Genomic DNA, 18,310 nt, shown 5'->3' on the forward strand with positions numbered 1-18,310 from the left:
TTATATAAATGCTGGTTCCCTTCCCCCTCGTGTCCTAAGCACTTTACAAATATAAGTCACTGGGCTAAGTGTTTTATAAATATTATCTCATTTGTGGCTAAGTAATTGTTATGTAAGCTGCTTTTCTGTAATAAGGTAAGCACTTGAATGGTATAGTTTGGTAATGAGATGCATATTCCCTAAATCTGGTAAACAACTGATAAATATATACCTCTTAATGATATTTCTATTGCGCAAATCTAGTAAACAACTCATAAAAACCTAATTTCATAAACATTATGAAATTAAACTGTTTAGGTAATTGATCACCAATCAGAATCTATCCAGAACCGTAAAATCCCACCAGAGTCCTCAGTCATCTGTCTGCTTGTAGGTAGCCACCAGAACTGACCCTTGTATTCCCCACACTCAAGCAATTCAAATAATTTATGTTCAACTGAAATCAGTGATGATTGACAGTTGTCTTACAATAATTCTATGTGATCTACAAGTAAGGCAGATGATTGGTGCCATCAATGGGAGACTAACTACAGTGACCTGAGCTGTCATCACATTGATCACTAAATCTATTTCTAACTTGATTAATTTGGTGGACCAAGTACTCCAAACCCAGATGAATATAATTATTAACTTTAACAATATCAAACCAATATAGAGTTACCGACCTCATTTTTGTTTGATATTTTGTTTTTCCTCAATTACATGTAAACCATTTTTAACATTTATTTTTTTATTTTGAGTTTCAAATTCTCTTCTTCCCTCTTGGCCTCCCTCCTCATTGGGAAGGCAAGGAATATGATATAGGTTACACAAGTGCAGACATGCAAAACATTTTTATATTAATAATGTTGTGAAAATAAGCAGAATAAAGAGAAAAATAAAGAAAAATTTAAAGAGTATGCTTGGATCTGTATTCAGACTCCATAAGTTCTTTCTCTGGAGAGAGACAGAATTTTTCATTATAAATATTTCAGAATTGTCTTGGATTATTGTATTGTATGGGTGTCATTCACAACTGATCATTATACAATATTTTTACTGTATACAGTGTTCTCCTGGTTCTGCTCATTTCACTTTATCTTAGTTCATGTAAGTCTTTCCAGTATTTTCCAAGAGCATCCCACTCATCACTTCTTATAGCACAACAGTAGCCCATTACAACTATATACCACTTGTTCAGCCATATCTCAATTGATGGACATGACCTCAATTTCTAATTCTTTGCCACCTTAAAAAGTTAGTTGCTATAAACATTTGTGTACGTATAGGTCCTTTTTCTTTTTGTTGTTTATCTCTCTGGGCTACAGATCTACTAGTACAACTAGTATTAGTAGTGGTATTACTTGGTCAAAAGGTATGCATGGTTTCATAGCCCTTTAGTTCCAAATTGCTCTCCTGAATGGTTGAATTAGTTCACAACTCCACCAACAATACATTTCCATATCCCCTCCAACATTTGCCATTTTCCTTTTATGTCTCATTAGCCTTTCCAAGAGGTGTGAGGTGGTACCTCAGAGTTATTTTAATTGGCATTTTTCTAATCAGTAGTGATTTAGAATATTTTTTGATATGATTATAGAGAACTTTGATTTCTTCTGAAAACTACCTGTTCATATCCTTTGACCACTGAGGAATGGCTCTCATTTTAAAAAATTTGGCTCAGTCCTCTATATATTCAAGAAATGAGAGGCCTTTATCGGAGCAACTTGGAGAATATTTTTATCACAATTTTGATTATTAATTTTGTATTTCCCTCCATCCTATTTTCCCCTATTTATACAACTCTCTCCCTCTCCTTTCAGCCTGTCTATCCTCGAAAGAATTTTTGCTTCTGACTACCACTTCCCCAGTCCACCATCCCCTCTATCAATACTCCCCTTCTCCTACTCCCTTTCCTTCCTACTTTACTGTAGGGTAAGATAAATTTTTATGCCCAACCGAGTGTGTATGTATGCTACTTCTTCAAGCCAATGCTGATGAGTATAAGGTTCATATGCTCCGCCAGCCACCTCCTCAATCGTCTCCTCCACCATGCAACCTCTTTCTTCACTCTTTAATGTAAAATAATTTACTCCATTCTACTTCTCCCTTTCCATTTCTTCCAATGCATTCTTCTTTCTCACCTCTTAATTTTATCTTCAAGATAATCACACAGTATATTCAGCTCACACCCACACTTTTCATCTTTGTATGCTCCTTCTAAATGCCCTAAAAATGGGAAAGTTTTTGTGAATTACAAGTATCATTTGTTCATGTAGGAATGGAAATAGCCTATCCTTATTGAATCCCTTATGATTTCTCTTTTCCTTTTACTTTTTTATGGTTCTCTTGAGTTTTGTATTTGAAACTCAGATTTTTCATTCAATTCTGATCTTTTCATCAGGAATGCTTGAAAGTCCTCCCTCTCCTTGAATATCCATTTCCCTCAATGTCCCCCTCCACGTCCCCCAAAGGATTATATTTAGTTTTACTAGGTAGGTAATTCTTGGTTATAATCCTATCTCCTTTGCCCCTCAGAATATCACATTCCAAGCCCTCCAATACTTTAATGTAAAAGCTGCTAAATCTTGTGTATTTTGACTGTGGCTCCATGATATTTGAATTAGTTTTTTTTTTGTTTGCTTGAAATATTTTCTCCTTCAGAGTCCTCCCAAATACTTTTTATGATACAAATATGATTTTGATACCTAAAGCAGAAAGAGTCAAAACAGAGGGAAAAAAATAGAGACCAATTTGGAATATAGATGAAAAAATTTTAAATAAAGTTTTAGCAAAAAGAATACAGCAACTTATCATGAGAATAATACATTATGATCAGGTAGGATTCATATTAGGAATGCAGAGCTGGTTCAATATTAGGAAAACTATTAGCATTCTTGATCATATCAACAACAAAACTAATAGAAACCACATGATTATCTCAATAGATGCAGAAAAAGCTTTTGACAAAATACAACACCCACTCCTATTGAAAACACTGGAGAGCATAGGAATAAATAGAACTTTCCACAAAATAACAAGCAGCACCTACCTAAAACCTTCAGCAAGTATATGCAATAAAGATAAGCTAGACGCATTTTCAATGAGATCAGGGGTGAAACAAGGATGTCCATTATCACCACTTATTCAATATGGTACTAGAAATGTTAGCTGTAGCAACTAGAGAAGAAAAAGAAATTGAAGGAATTAGAATATACAAAGAAGAAACTAAGTTATCACTCTTTGCAGATGATATGATGATATACTTAGAGAATCCCAGAGATTCAAGTAAAAAACTACTTGAAATAATAAACAACTTTGGCAAAGTTGCAGGTTACAAAATAAACCCACACAAATCTTCTGCATTTATATATATTACTAACAAAGCCCCAAAGCAAGAGATAGAAAGAGAAATTCCATTTAAAGCTAGGGTAGATACTATAAAATACTTGAGAGTCTACCTGCCAAAACAAATTCGGGGACTATATGAACACAATTACAAAACTACTTTTCGCACAAATAAAGTCAGATTTAAGTAAGTGGAAATACATCAGTTGCTCATGGGTAGGCCAAGTCAATATAATAAAAAAGACAATTCTGTCTAAATTAAATTACTTATTCAGTGCTATATCAATCAAACTATCAGATAACTATTTTCTAGAGCTAGAAACAACAATATCAAAATTCATCTGGAAGGACAAAAAGTCCTGAATATCAAGGGAACTAATGAAAAGAAATGCTAGGAAAGGTAGCCTACTTCTATGACATCTCAAATTCTACTATACAGCAGCAATTTTCAAAATCACTTGGTACTGGCTAAGAAACAGAAGGATAGACCAGTGGAATAGGTTAGGTACTACAGACACAGTAGTCAATGAATATAGCAATCTACTGTTTGATAAACCCAAGGACTCCAGCTTCTGGGAGAAGAACTCAATGTATGACAAAAATTGCTGGGAAAACTGGATAACAGTGTGGCAGAAACTAGGCACAGACCAATACCTAACACCATACACAAGAATAAAGTCCAAATGGGTGCAAGATCTAGGTATAAAGATTGATACTGTAAACAAATTAGTAGACCAAGGAATAGTGTCAGATTTATGGAGATTGGAGAAATTTTTGACCAAACAAGAGATAGAGGATGTTATGAAGTGCAAAATGAATAATTTTGATTACATTAAATTGAAAAGTGTTTGCACAAACAAACCCAACTCAACTATTATTAGGAGGGAAGCAGAAAAATGGGAAAGAATTTTTGCAACTAGTGTCTGTGATAAAGGCCTCATTTCTAAAATATATAGAGAACTGAGTCAAATGTACAAGAATACAAGTCATTCCCCAATTGATAAATGGTCAAAGGATATGAACAGGCAGTTTTCAGAGGAAGAAATGAAAGTTATCCTATAGTCACATGAAAAAATGCTGTAAATCACTATTGATTAGAGAGATGCAAATCAAAACAACTTTGTGATACCACATCACACCTATCAGATTGACTAATATGACAAAACTGGAAGATGATAAATGTTGAAGAAGATATGGGAGAGTTGAAACACTATTTCATTGTTGGTAGAGCTGTGAGATGATCCAACCATTCTGGAGAGCAATTTAGAACTATGGCCAAAGGGCAACAAAAATGTGCATACCCTTTGACCTAGCAATATTGCTTCTAGGACTGTATCCCCAAGAGATCATAAAAATGGGAAAGGATCCCACATGTACAAAAATATTTGTAGCAGCTCTCTTTGTGATGGTCAAAAACTGGAAATCAAGGGGATGCCCATCAATTGGGGAATGGCTGAATAAATTATGGCATATGAATGCAATGGAATACTATTGTGCTATAAGAAATGATGAACAGGAAGACTTCAGAGAGGACTGAAAAGACTTATATGAACTGATGCTGAGTGAAAGGAGCAGAACCAGGAGAACTTTGTACACAGCAATAAGCACAGTTTGCAAGGAATTTTTCTGGTAGACTTAGTACTTCATTGCAATTCAAGGACTTAAATAATTCCCAATGGTCTCTTAAGGCAAAATGCCTTCCACATCCAGGGAAAGAACTATGGAATTCGATTGGAGAATGAAGCAGATCATTTTCTTTTGTATTATGTTTTGGTTCGTTTTATGATTTCTCCCATTCGTTTTAATTCTTCTATGCAACATCACTAAAGTGAAAATGTATTTAATAGGAATGTATATGTAGAACCTATATAAAACTATATGCTGTATCAGGGAGGGAGAGGGGAGGTAGAGGGGAAGAGGGGAAGAGAGAGGGAAAATCTAAGATATATGGAAGTGATTGTAGAACACTGAAAACAAATAAAATAATAATAATAAAAATAAATTTAAAAATACTTTCTCCTTCACTTGTGAGGTATTGAATGTGGCTATAATATTTCTCAGAGTTTTCATTTTGGGATCTCTTTCAGGAGGTGTTTGGTGAATTTTTCAATTTCTATTTCACTTTCTGGTTCTAGAATAGCAAGGCAGTTTTTCTTGATATTATCTTGAAATATAATGTGTAGGCTCTCTTTTTAACTTGGCTTTCATGTCATCCAACAATTCTTAAGTTATCTCTCCTTAACTTTTTTTTAGGTCAGTTGTTTTTCTACATCTATATCTCACATTTTCTTTATTTTCATTTTTTAAAAAATTCATTTTATTGCTTCTAATGTTCATGAAATCATTAGCTTCCATTTGTCCAATTCTCTTGTTTAAGGAATTATTTTCTCCATTTAGCTTTTGTATCTCGTTTGCCATTTGGACAATTGTACTTTTTAAGCTCTTCTTTTCATTGGATTTTTGTGCCTCTGTTACCACTTGGTCTAGTTTGTTTTTTAAGGTTTTATTTTCTTTAGTGATTTTTGTATCTCCTTAACCAAGCTGTTTTCTTGCATCACTCTCATTTCTCTTCTGATTTTTTCTTCTACCTCACTTCTTTAATTTTGAAAAATCCTTTTTGAGCTCTTCCATGACCTGAGACCAATTCACATATTTCTTTTTGGTTTTGGATGGAGCAGTTTTGACTTTGTTGTCTTCTTTTGAGTTTGTGTTTTGATCTTCTCTATCACCATAGTACCTTTCTGTGGTCAAATTATTTTTTGTTGTTTACTCATTTTCTGGCCTATTTCTTCACTTTTAACTTGATATGTTAAAGTTGGGCTTGGCTTCTGAGGTTGAAGAGGCACTGTCCTGAGCTTCAGGATGTTTTGTGCAGCTGTTTTCAGAGTTAGTTCTTGGGTCTATAAATTTTCAGTTCTTCCAAGGTGGTATGATCTAAGGAGAGGTGTCCTTACTCCTCTCTTGGACTGTGCTCTGGTCTGTGAGTGAATACAAGCACTTTTTTCCACCCTGGAATTGTGACCAGGGAACCCACTCCATTATGTCTGGAAGCTCTGGTGTGCTAGTGCTCCTTTTTGCCCTGGAACTATGATCCACTTCTGTGTCCCATATACTCAAATGGGCAATGCAACAGAGTTCTACCCCCAGTGCCAGCAAAGGGAGCCCTGTAATCTTCTGACCAGCTGTCCATCTCCCTTACCATTTGTGGACTAAGAGTTTTGGAAGATGCTGTTACCAATTTTGTTGCCTTGAAGATCTTCTGTTGTCTTACCAGGGCAAGGACTGAACTGGACTGCACTCCATTCTCACCTCAATGTAAAAGACCTTTTCTGTGAAGCTTTTACAATGTCTTAGACTACAAAACTGTTTCACCCCCTCCTTTTGTGGGTTCTGCTGCTGCTGAATGCATTTAGAGGTGTTATTTAAAATTGGTTGGATGTGAATTGGGGAGAATTCATGTTTGTCTCTCCCTTTCTCTCTCATCTTGACTATGCTTCCCCATATATTCCTAAAAGTTGAAAATACTCCTCAAATTAAATATAATGACTGTAGGTCAAGATGCACTGAACAACTTTCCCCAATTAATAATCTAATCTATCAAGAAGTATTTATTAAGTACCTACTACTGTATATACCAGAACCTAACCCATAGTGCCTGAAGCCCTTAGCAATTGAGATGCTGTATTCCTGGAGACAGGGGAAGCAAACTATTCCCCACTCCATAAAAGGAATGCTCTACACTGGGAGAGAACTTGTCCTTGTCTATCTGTCTAAGACACCAGTCATTTACAATCTTTATGGAGCATCTTTGCTCATTATCTTTTGTAGCGATGTAAAAAGATCCTGCAACATCTTTTCTTTTCTGTAGTTGTTGTGTTTTTGCAGTGGTTTACTGCAATGAATGAAGCATTATTAAGCACCTACTATGTGCAGAATACTGTGGTAAGTGCACAAGTAGAAAGTTAAAGCATTCCTTACTCTCAAAGAAGACAATATTCATGGAAAGTCTCCACAACAAGTCAGATGAAAAGATTTCATTGTCCTTAGGATGCAGCCTAAAGCAGATAGTAATGTTTCTTTAATGCCATTTCCACTGAAAAAATAATATCAGTATTTAGGGTTGAGTCATTTGCTAGTATCCTAATATTATAGAATGGTGTCTATCTACTACTCACATGTTCTTACTTCTAGAACTGAAACACAGAATTCAGAAAAAGAAAAATGTGTTCATTTGTTACTGAATTTTGGCCCCTTCCATGAAGAGTCCTATTGGAAATCTCTCCCTTTTTTTTCTGAGATGGTGGGAGGAAAGGAAGGTTGGACCTGTGATTTCATAAATTGATTAATCTTACATTATGGAAACCCCCACTATCATGCAGATAAGCAGTTTGTTCATAGCTTCTAGTTATAGCTAATTTCCTAGTTTAAACAACTTGCCCAGTGTATACAGAAAGTAGATGTGAAAGGTAAGACTTGAACCCAAATTTTTCTGACTTCGAGGTTGGATCTCTACCACTTTATAATAAGGAGAAGTAGATAAATAAATATTAATGTTTCTCCACTGAAATTAGGATGTATTGTGCATTCCTTAGGTGAGTACAACAGAGAAGTAGGAGTGTAATATTTTTAAATTCATTACAAGGAATATGGCCAAGTCTTGTTGCCTTATTCATGTAATCCAATTGAATATTACCTCTTCTTCTTGGAAATGGTAACTATCCAAGTTCATTTCATTATAATGAATCAACTTCTAGTAAGCCACAAGGTAAAGTCTACTGAAGTTTTCTCTCTTAACTGGAATTTGAAAAACTCAAGGCCCTGAAATGTAATTTGTAATTCTCTTCCTTTACAATTCTTTGGCTCCTTTTCTTTCTATCCTTTTGTTTTTCCTTTATAAATGCTGTATTGATGCTCTTTTGTTTATATCACTGTCATTTCCCACTGACATCTCTCATTTCCCTGACAGAAATCACCTCTGTGACAAATAAGCAGAGTTGGCCTTTCATTCATTTTCTTGGATGGTAATGAATTTATCCTCACTCTTTAAATCAAGAGGCACAAGAACAGGATTTCCTTCCATGCCAAACTCTAGATATAGGGAAGAGACCAAATTGCAGTGAGGATGACAAATAATCTAGTTTGGAGAGTACATGAAAGATAAGTGTAACATAGAAACAATTTTTTTGTATTTTTTTGTATTTTGTATTGATAAAAGTTTTTATATTTTTTATTGATAAAACAATTTTTGATGTTGAGCCATTAGACATTGCCAAGTTTCTTTTCCTGATCTTTTGTGTGACTGAAAATGAGGTAATTTCTTTTGCTACTTTTGGAGTTCTGTGGGTCTCTATTATGAGGATGGATTGGCTTACCTGTTTATTAGTGGTGGCTGGTGACAGTGGTGGTGATGATGGCTAAGATGCAATCTCCATTGGAAACAATGTATTGATGGTAATGTGGGATGACATATGAGTACTTTTACTCATGGAGCTCTTAGGAGAAGTTCCTAAGGTGATCAGAGGACCTTATCACCTCCAAAGAAGGGTGAGGGAAAGGAGGGAGGGGGAAAAAATTGAAGCAACATCAGATTTTATATTCTTAGGGTCAAAAATCACTGCAGACAGTTAACTACGGTCATGAAATTGAAAGATACTTGTTCCTTGAAAGGAAAACTGTGACACATCTGCACAGCATACTAAAAAGCAGAGATATCACTTTGACAACAAAGGTCCACTTAGTCAAAACTATGGTTTTTTCTAGTAATGTATTGTTGTGACAATTGGGCACTGCAGAATTGACACTTTTGAATTATGATGCTGAAGAAGACTTTTGAGAGTTTCTTGAAAAGCACGGAGATCAGATCAGTCAGTACTTAAAGATATTAATTCAGGCTATTCACTGGAAGGTCAAATACTAAAGGTGAAGCTTACATACTTTGGCGACATAATGAAAAACAGGATTCATTGCAAAAGACCTTGATATTGGAAAAGATTGAAGACAAGAGGAACAGGTGCAGCACAGGATGAGATAGATAAACAGTGTCATGAAAGCAATCAACTTGAGCTTGGACAAACTTTGAGAGATAGCAGAGGAGAGAAGGGCCTATTGTGCATGGAGTCATGAAGAATCAGACATGACTAAAAGAATGAACAATAACTTATGTTACTTTCTGTATTTCTAGGTGACTCAGTATTGGAATGTGTGCTGCTTGAGACCATCAACTTGTCTGCTTTCTATTTGTAACTCAAGTGCTTTACACATAGTAAGAACATACTATTATGTAAGCAAAATACATTTTTATTCATTCATTCATATAAGTTGGTTCCATAAGAATCATATGATGTTTATAGTCCGCACCTCATAGTCTCGCATTTGATCCTATGCTTCCTCCTTTTATTGTCCATCTACATAATGGCAACGCTGGGATTACCATCCATACTTCTTGCTTCTCAAGTCACTATTCTTTTGACTATGCCTCCCTGCCTCATTGTATCACTTTACATTTTATCATTAATATCATCAAGACACAAATCACTCATATCAGCTTATGTCCTAGGGAAACTGGCCCATCTTTACTACTGATCCCCCAATTTTTAGTGATACCATATTAATATATATAATATGTGTGTACATATATAACATAAACACACATACATATATGTATACACACACATGCACACACATATATGTGTATTATTCATGTGTTCAACTTCTCTTTCTCCTCCCTACCCCCATTCCCAAGAATGCAAGTGCCTAGAGGACAGAAATTATTTTTTGCTCTGTATCTATAACAGGAAGCACAGTGCTATGACAAATCAGGCATAGAATAAATATTCATTAAAAGAATGGATGGCAAGTTAGACAGAATATATATACATATATATGATGGAGGAATGCATAATCTGACCAAGGCTGAGGCAAAACTGTCAAAGTGAAAGTTCAACTTCATTTCGCTCTCATATTCTATAAATGCTTATTCACTTTTGGGTGAGTGTGATTCCCACCTTTTCTAATTCATTCAGTGATCTTAACCTTTGCTTTGATTACCCATGGACAGTTTTATAATACTCCTTTTCCCAGTAGCAGTCTCCATGTTCTCAAAATTGCCAACATTTTCACTCCTAATTAAAAATACCCAATGATACAAGCTACCTGTGCTACATTCATAGTCAACCTAATTAACTAATTTATTAGTTAATTATGTAACCATATGTTAAAATAGGGTGTTGGTGGCCCAATATTTTAATGTCTGCTGTAAGAAAAACATAAAGAAAAAACACATAGAATCTGGCATAGAAATACATTAAACTCAACAGGGAGAGGCAGATAGAAAACAAAGGAGTGAAGTATGAGGGAGTGTTGAGATTTTTAATCATAAAAGGGGGGTTACTGAGAAGAGTGTAAAGATCGGAGATGGGATTAAGATTTAGTAAAGGGGAGAGGAGGAGGAAATACAGACTATTTCGATTATACATTTTTAGTGTAATAAAATTCCTTGTCTTTCTCCAACTCTTTCCTCATTGTAAAGGGAACAAATCAATAAATAGGGCACACAACTGAAAGAAATAAGAAAAAACAACAAATCAATATACAACAACCAAACACAAAAACAGAAGGCCTGAAAATCAAGGAGACACCATTGTCAATAACAAAAACAACCCACATGGAACTGATAAACAAAACTAGGTGCTGACTGAAAAAAATGTGTACAGTAGATAAACCATTAGTTAACCTGTCAAAAAAGGGAAAAATCAAATTGACAAAAAAAATGAATAAATTGAGAAGAAATAAAATTTCACAATTAAGATGAAATGAAGTTTTGGAAATTATTCTGCCCAATTACATGCCAATAAAACTTATAAATTAAATGAATGAATATTTACAAGAACATGAAACACCCAGGCTTATAGAACAAGAAATAATTAACTTCAATTTCAGGAAAAGAAAAGAAATTGAGGAAGTGATAAAGGAACTCTCAAAGCAGAAAAAATAACTCAAATGAATTTATAAGTGAATTGTATCAAATACTCAAACAAGAACTAATTCAAATAATATGTTTTTGACAAAAATAAAGAGATCCTATTTAACTCTATCTGCGATACAGTTACACTCTTGATACCTTAAAACAGTGAGAAAGAAAGCAGAGAAAGAAGACTATAGACCAATATTCTTAGTGAATATCAATGCAAAAATGTCATATTAACATACAAAAAAAGTTATACACTATGGATTTATACCAAGAATGTATTATTGGTTCAACATTAGGAAAAGTGATTTCATTCCTAATTGAGGAAGCTTCCTTTACCAATGCATGTCAGCACCTTCTCTTAAAGTTATGGTCAGTCTAGAGCACTGAGAAGGCATTCCTGGGGTTACCAATAGCCAGAATGTATCAGAGGTGTGACTTAAACCCAGGGCTTCTGAATTTATAGGAAACTCTCCTATATAGCAAGTCATGTTATAAAAAACAAGAAAAATCACATGATTTCATCAATAGATGCAAAAAAGAAACCTTTTGACAAAATACAACATCCTTTGATATTGAAAAAGAATATTAAAATGGCAATAAATTGACTATTGTTTAATATGGTAAGAGCATCTTTCTAAAACTAAGATCTAGCATCAAGTGTAATGGTAAAATGTTAAAGGCTTTCCTAATAAAATCAAGAATAAGACAAGGATGTCCACTGTTACCACTATTATATGATATAGTTCTAGCATCTACTATATGCCAGGCACTCTGTTGAGCAATTTTACAAATATTATACAATTTGATCCTCACAACAACCCTATGAAGTAGATATTGTTATTATCCACATTTTATAGTTGAAATTGAGAGTAAATGACTTGCCCAGGTCATATAGCTAATAAGTGTCTGAGGCTGAATTTGAATTCAGGTTTTCTCAATTTCAGACTCAATCCTCCATCCACTGCATCACCAGCTATCTTTAACTATAGCAACAAGACAAGGAAAATATAGTTATCCCTTCAACATCATAGGGTTTAGGAATGTGGTGCCCACACAATCTGAAAAATCTATGTAGAATTTTTTGGCCCTCCCTCCATATCAGAGAAGTCTGAATTTTGTCTTTTTCTTTTATGGGGTCTTTACAGTACCTTGCTGTAAATTTTTGGCTGATAATATGCAATACTATAACATATATTTTATGCCTTTATGAGCTTCTAAACCTTTTCTGTGTCATCTGCTGGCCTTTGTGTGTGGTCTGTGGCTTCTACAAAACTCTTTAAAAATTCCCTTTCAATTTCTTATGCCAACCTGTGACATATCGGAACTATGATAGGGAAAGTTGTAATATGGAAGGGATAACTGTAAATTAAAGGAATTAATATAGAGTCTATGTACCTTTTATTATTGTCCTTTTATTAAAGAGATTTTTTTCTATGAAGTTTGGATTCAGTATAAGGGCCACACTTGAGTATCTAAAGGGTCACATATGGCCTCAAGGCTGCAGATTACCCAGCCCTGGTATAGACAAAGAGGGAACACAATTATCACATTTTGCCAATGACATAGTAGTCTTTTCAGCATCAATGAAAATTAATTGAGTTAAAGTCAGAAAGACTTTGAATTGGAGTCTAGCTAGATTAAAATCTATCCATAATTCTGTGACCCTTGAAAAATCATAGAAGACCATAGAAGATAAAAATGGACTTTTCTGATTGCATGAAATTGAAAAGATTTTGTTTCCCACCTCTCGACAGAAAGGTGATTAACTAGAGGTATAGAATGAAACAGACATTTTCAAACACAGTTAATTTATGTATTTATTTTTTGAGGTTGTACTTATTTGCTACAAGGGAGAGCTTTTTTATTTTTGGGGGGGGGAATAGGGAGAGATTTTGGATAGTGAAAATGATTTGGGAAAACAAGAAAGAAAGAGCATCAATGATTCATTAAAACCCAAAAGAAGAGAACAGAAAGGGGATACAATGCAGGTTGATGTTGGACAACCATGTTAAACTTGAAATATACCAAAAGTGGAGGCTATAATGTGTGTGTGTGTGTGTGTGTGTGTGTGTGTGTGTGTGTGTGGATATGGGAGGAGGAACTACATATAACAGAAATTTATAGTTTAATATACAACCCCTTTCAAATTTTTATTTGTACATTGAGATGTTTGTTTGTGAAGGTTCGTTAATTTCACAATAAAAAAAGAAATTAAACACATACTTAGACAAGACATTCTAGAGACTATGTTGTAATGGGAATTTGTGCAAGGAACTTCAGGCACTCAGCCAGACCAGTGAGGAAGATATTTTAGGTCAAGGAGGTCTTTTGGCACCCCTTATCTCATAAGTTGCCAACTACTCCCCCTATGTTCAGGAGTTATGATTCCTGGAGTACAGGAGACAGAAAACTGCAGTTTTGTTGTTGGCATTAACAATCTCTTCTCATAGTTAGGATGAAAAAATGTTACTTTATTAAGATCGTAGATTTGTGTGTGTGTGTGTGTGTGTGTGTGTGTGTGTGTGTCAGCAGGCAATTATGATAGTTGTAACAGCACTGAAAATTTGTAGGTTTATGCAGAATGTCTCTCCCACTGTCATAAGCTACTTTTGTTTTTACTGGTGATAAATGGGGTTCCTACATATTCATATACGTAGAAATGGCTTCCTTTTTATGTCCTGATCTAGTCAGGAATTTAAACTTTTTCACATAAGTTCCACTTACATTTTTTCCCTTTAACCCTAAAAGTGCAGGCAATGGAATTTTTCTTCTAAAAATCTGATGTTGTGATTGTATGTAACGTAGTTTTTTCTCATTATAATACTGCCAGGTGGTACTGCCAGGTGGTAGAAGAAGGAGAAAAGCTGGGTAGAGTGTTACTAGTAAGTGGGTGAAGGAGCCCTAGATTGGACACAGGATAGGAAGGCAAGAAGTGTATCTTGCCCCCAAATTATGTGGGATTACTGCTTTAAGATTTGCCTAAAGCCATGTGTAATTTGTATTTTGTGGTTTGTTTTTACCAATTTAAAATTGTTAGCATACGATGAAATTCTTAGTAGTATCATCTTGGGCTGTTTTTTTCAAATTGGTTTATTAAAGAGTCTAAGAAAAGAGTCCCACTTTTCTCCTTTCTAGGGAGTTTACTTGATAACCAAGTTAGCTTGAGGGAAGATAGGAAAATCACGGTGTTGCCCTATCTGGGCTTCTGAGAAAAGCTCACACAATAGAGTGTGGTTAATTTTATACAACCAATGCATGGACTGCTCTCCTGAGATAATTCTTATTGGTGAAACTTTTCTTCATAAGAATGTAAAATGCAAAAATCTATTGAGTTAGATGTCTACCAAGAATAATACTTCAAAAGTAAAGGTTCTCAAATACCTATTTGCCCACATACGCATGCATGTAAATGTGCTAAAATAACAACAATATTTATAATAACCCCTTGCAATTCCAGACTGCCTTTCATCTGTTGATCTTAGAATATTTTATAAACATTCATTAATTCCAACAACACTCCACTGAGGTAGGTAAAATTGTTATTATCCACTTTACAGATGAAGCAACTGAGTCAAATAAATAATTTGCCCAAGGCTAGCCAACAGCTGTGGGAGGGCTGAGATTAAAAGTTTGGAGTTCCTAGAGATATATATTAGAACAGTCAAAACAATCATGTAACATACACATCCCATGGGCGAGTAGAAGGGAATCTTTTGTCCTCAGAAAGAATTATCTCCTATTTTGAAAAAGTTGAGAGCATACTTTCTTTTGCCTTTGGGATTTAGCTAAGCCAAAGCATCTGCTTGTCTTATTATTACCTATTGGTTTATCCTTCACTTTGCTCTCATAGTCACTGATGTTCAGAGAAAAAGTCTGAGCCGTGTAAACATTTCTAGGTCTAGAAAATGAATGCATTTCTGTTCGCACAACTACAGAGTTTGTAAACTCAGAGCTCTGTAAAATCAAAGTTATTGCCATCATTATGATTACTATGTATGCTAGGACATACAGACATAAGAAAACTCTGATTTGTTTGCTTCTTTACTATTATACTTTGTCATATTTTCAGTGCATGTACTTTAGCCTGATATTTCCACTGAAACAAAATGAGAGAATAAACATAGAATATTATCTGGAACCAATATATTTCCAACTGTACTGGCAGCATACTGCCAAAGAGCTTAGAGAAAAATATTAAATTAATTTAATTCCACCCTAACATTAATGTTGTTTAGAGTTATGAAGCTCTTAGGAACTGCATTCAGGCCTGAGATTGTCATAATTTTGACTTCAGTGAAGACAGGCTATCTGCCTTGTCCCAGGTATTAGGACCTACTATAAAGACCCAAGCAAGAGTAAGATTGAATAAACTAGGGGAATAATAAACTAGTGGAGCTGTTCACTCAAAAGGAAATGAAGGATATTACAGAGAATTGCTATATATTTCAGCTTTATCACTGGTCCAGGTCAAATGATAACATGACTTCACTCTAAGGCAGAAAGTTGAATGAGAAAAAAAATTTTATATCGTTATTTTCACTAACTGCTAATGGAAACTTAGCATTTCCTTCAATTAATTTTAAAATATTTTTCTTTAAAGGGGTCCATAAACTTCACTAGAATGCCAAAGGAATCCCTGACACACACACAAAATGAAGAGGCCCTGCTCAAGGATCCTCCTTCTGCTTAGCATGTTCTCAAGAACAAGAACCAGGAGTATACTAAAGTCAGATTAAGGCAATCAATATAAAACATACTGTCTTCCACCCTTAGAGGTCTAGCTAAGAGCCTAATATTTTTTAGAATGGTTCATTACATAAACGAGATAAGTAAAATAAAATTTTAATCTTATTACAATCATCTTAAAACCATATTTCTCTTAGAGAAGTGTGAACTGGTTTATAAAAGTCCACAGGAATCCAAACCCACTTGATTTGCTTGTTTTGTTTGAATTCTTCTATAATTAACTTAGTTGAGAAGTTAACTTTCACCTCTCCCCATATCCTCTAGCTCCCACCTTTCTATTACAGTCTATGGGCATCTGTTAAAAAAAAAATAATAAACCTATATTTATTTGTTGTTATCTGTCCTTGGTTCTTGAAGAAGACCATGACATCAGGAAGATGATACCATGTCTTGCAAGGGAATTGTATTTAAGTGAGTGAGGGCTGTGCAAAGTCACCAGACTCACTTTCTCCTCTGGAGCTATCAGGGTCCAGTGGCAAGATATAGATCAGGACAACTGCAGATGATCCTGGATGAAGTAGAAGATATTGGTCTTTTTAAGCTAAGGTCATTTGGAAATCTCAGTTTGACTGAGGCAACACCCATTCAGTAATTGAGGCTAGATAAGAAATAAGCCAAGGAATGACCCTTTTTACCTAATTTTAAAAAATCAATTGAGGAGGAGAAGACCCTTAGATTTTTCTGGCCGAAACAGAAATGATTGCTATTTATATTCACTCTGAGCCAATCAAGGTCCAAAGAATGACCAAGTGGAGATTGACCTGGGACCTATTGTTGACCAGCTAATGACAGTCAGAGTGCACTGGCTTTAAGGTATGATCTTTAAGAAGGAAATCTAGCCTGTAAACCCCACATTATCTTGCTAGGTTTCAGCTACCAAAATTTACATCCCTTTGGGCAGAGCACCTATAGGTAATGATATAATACCCTATTTTGACAGAGGAAGGAAGGAAGGAGAGATGAAAGGAGGAAAGAAGGAAGGAAGGAGAAAGAAAGGAAAGAAGGAAAGGAGGAAGGAAAGAAGGGAGGGATGGAGTTGAATTGCCAAAGTGGAACTTGCGAGTTATCCCAGTGGGGAAACTCAGACTAGTCACAGGTTATTGTTTGTCTTTCATTCTCAAAGAGGACCAGTGACATAGAAAGGTAATGTCTTGACTTGTGAGTCAATTGGATTTAAGTGAGGCAGGGCTGTGCAAAGTCACCAGCCTCACTTTCTGCTTTGGAGCCACCTGGGTCCAGTGGCAAGATATAGATCCGGATGACTGGAAATGACCTACAATTATTTGTAAGGAATTGTTGATAGGCCAAATGTCTTATATTTTTTTGTATCCATCACAGAACCTGACACACTACCTTACATAGTTAGCATTCAAAAATAGTGATTGACTTATTGTCATATCATATATGACATGTTAAAATTATAATAACACATAATGATTTAATTTTTTACAAAGTAATTGTTTGTATCATCTCATTAGGTCATCACAGCTGCAAAGATTGGTGGCATTATCTCCATAGATGAAATAGAGATAGATGAGATGAGAAAGGAAACCCAGATAAGTTAAAAGATATACCCAAAACACAGCTAGTAAATATCTGAGGAGGATCATTTGTGTATGACAAGACAAATTCACAAATCCACCAAGCACCCAAGCACAAGAGTATATAGCATGCATACATACAAAATGTATAACTGTACACATGCATATAATATGATATAAATACATATATACATGTACATATATGAATCGTCTGCATGTATGTTATTGTTCAGTCATTTCAGTTGTGATTGACTTGGGGTTTTCTTGGTAAAGATACTGCAGTGGTTTGCTATTTCCTTCTCCAGCTCATTTTACAGATGAGGAACTGAGCAAATATGGTTAAAGTGACTTGCCCGGGGTCACATAGTAAGAGTCTGAGGCCAGATTTGGACTCAAGTAGGTGATTCTTTCAGACTTCAGCCCTGGCACTTTATCCACTGTACCACTTAGCTGCTCCTCTGCATGTATATATGGGTACACATATACATATACATTATATATGCATGTGCATATATATAACAGAAGACCTGGGTTGAGGTCCTATCTCTTAGCACATACCTATGATGATTAAATTAAACAGGTCATTTAAGACTATTTGATTTGATGGAGCTTTCTCACTTGAAATTCCCAATGATGATGGTATCACAGGTTCAAACAAACCAGCATAGAAACAACAAAAGAGAAAGAAGAAAAGGACAAGTGAGGGGAGAAGACAAGGTATTTAAGG

This window comes from Notamacropus eugenii, chromosome 1, assembly GCF_028372415.1.
Source record: "Notamacropus eugenii isolate mMacEug1 chromosome 1, mMacEug1.pri_v2, whole genome shotgun sequence".
Classification (NCBI taxonomy): domain Eukaryota; kingdom Metazoa; phylum Chordata; class Mammalia; order Diprotodontia; family Macropodidae; genus Notamacropus; species Notamacropus eugenii.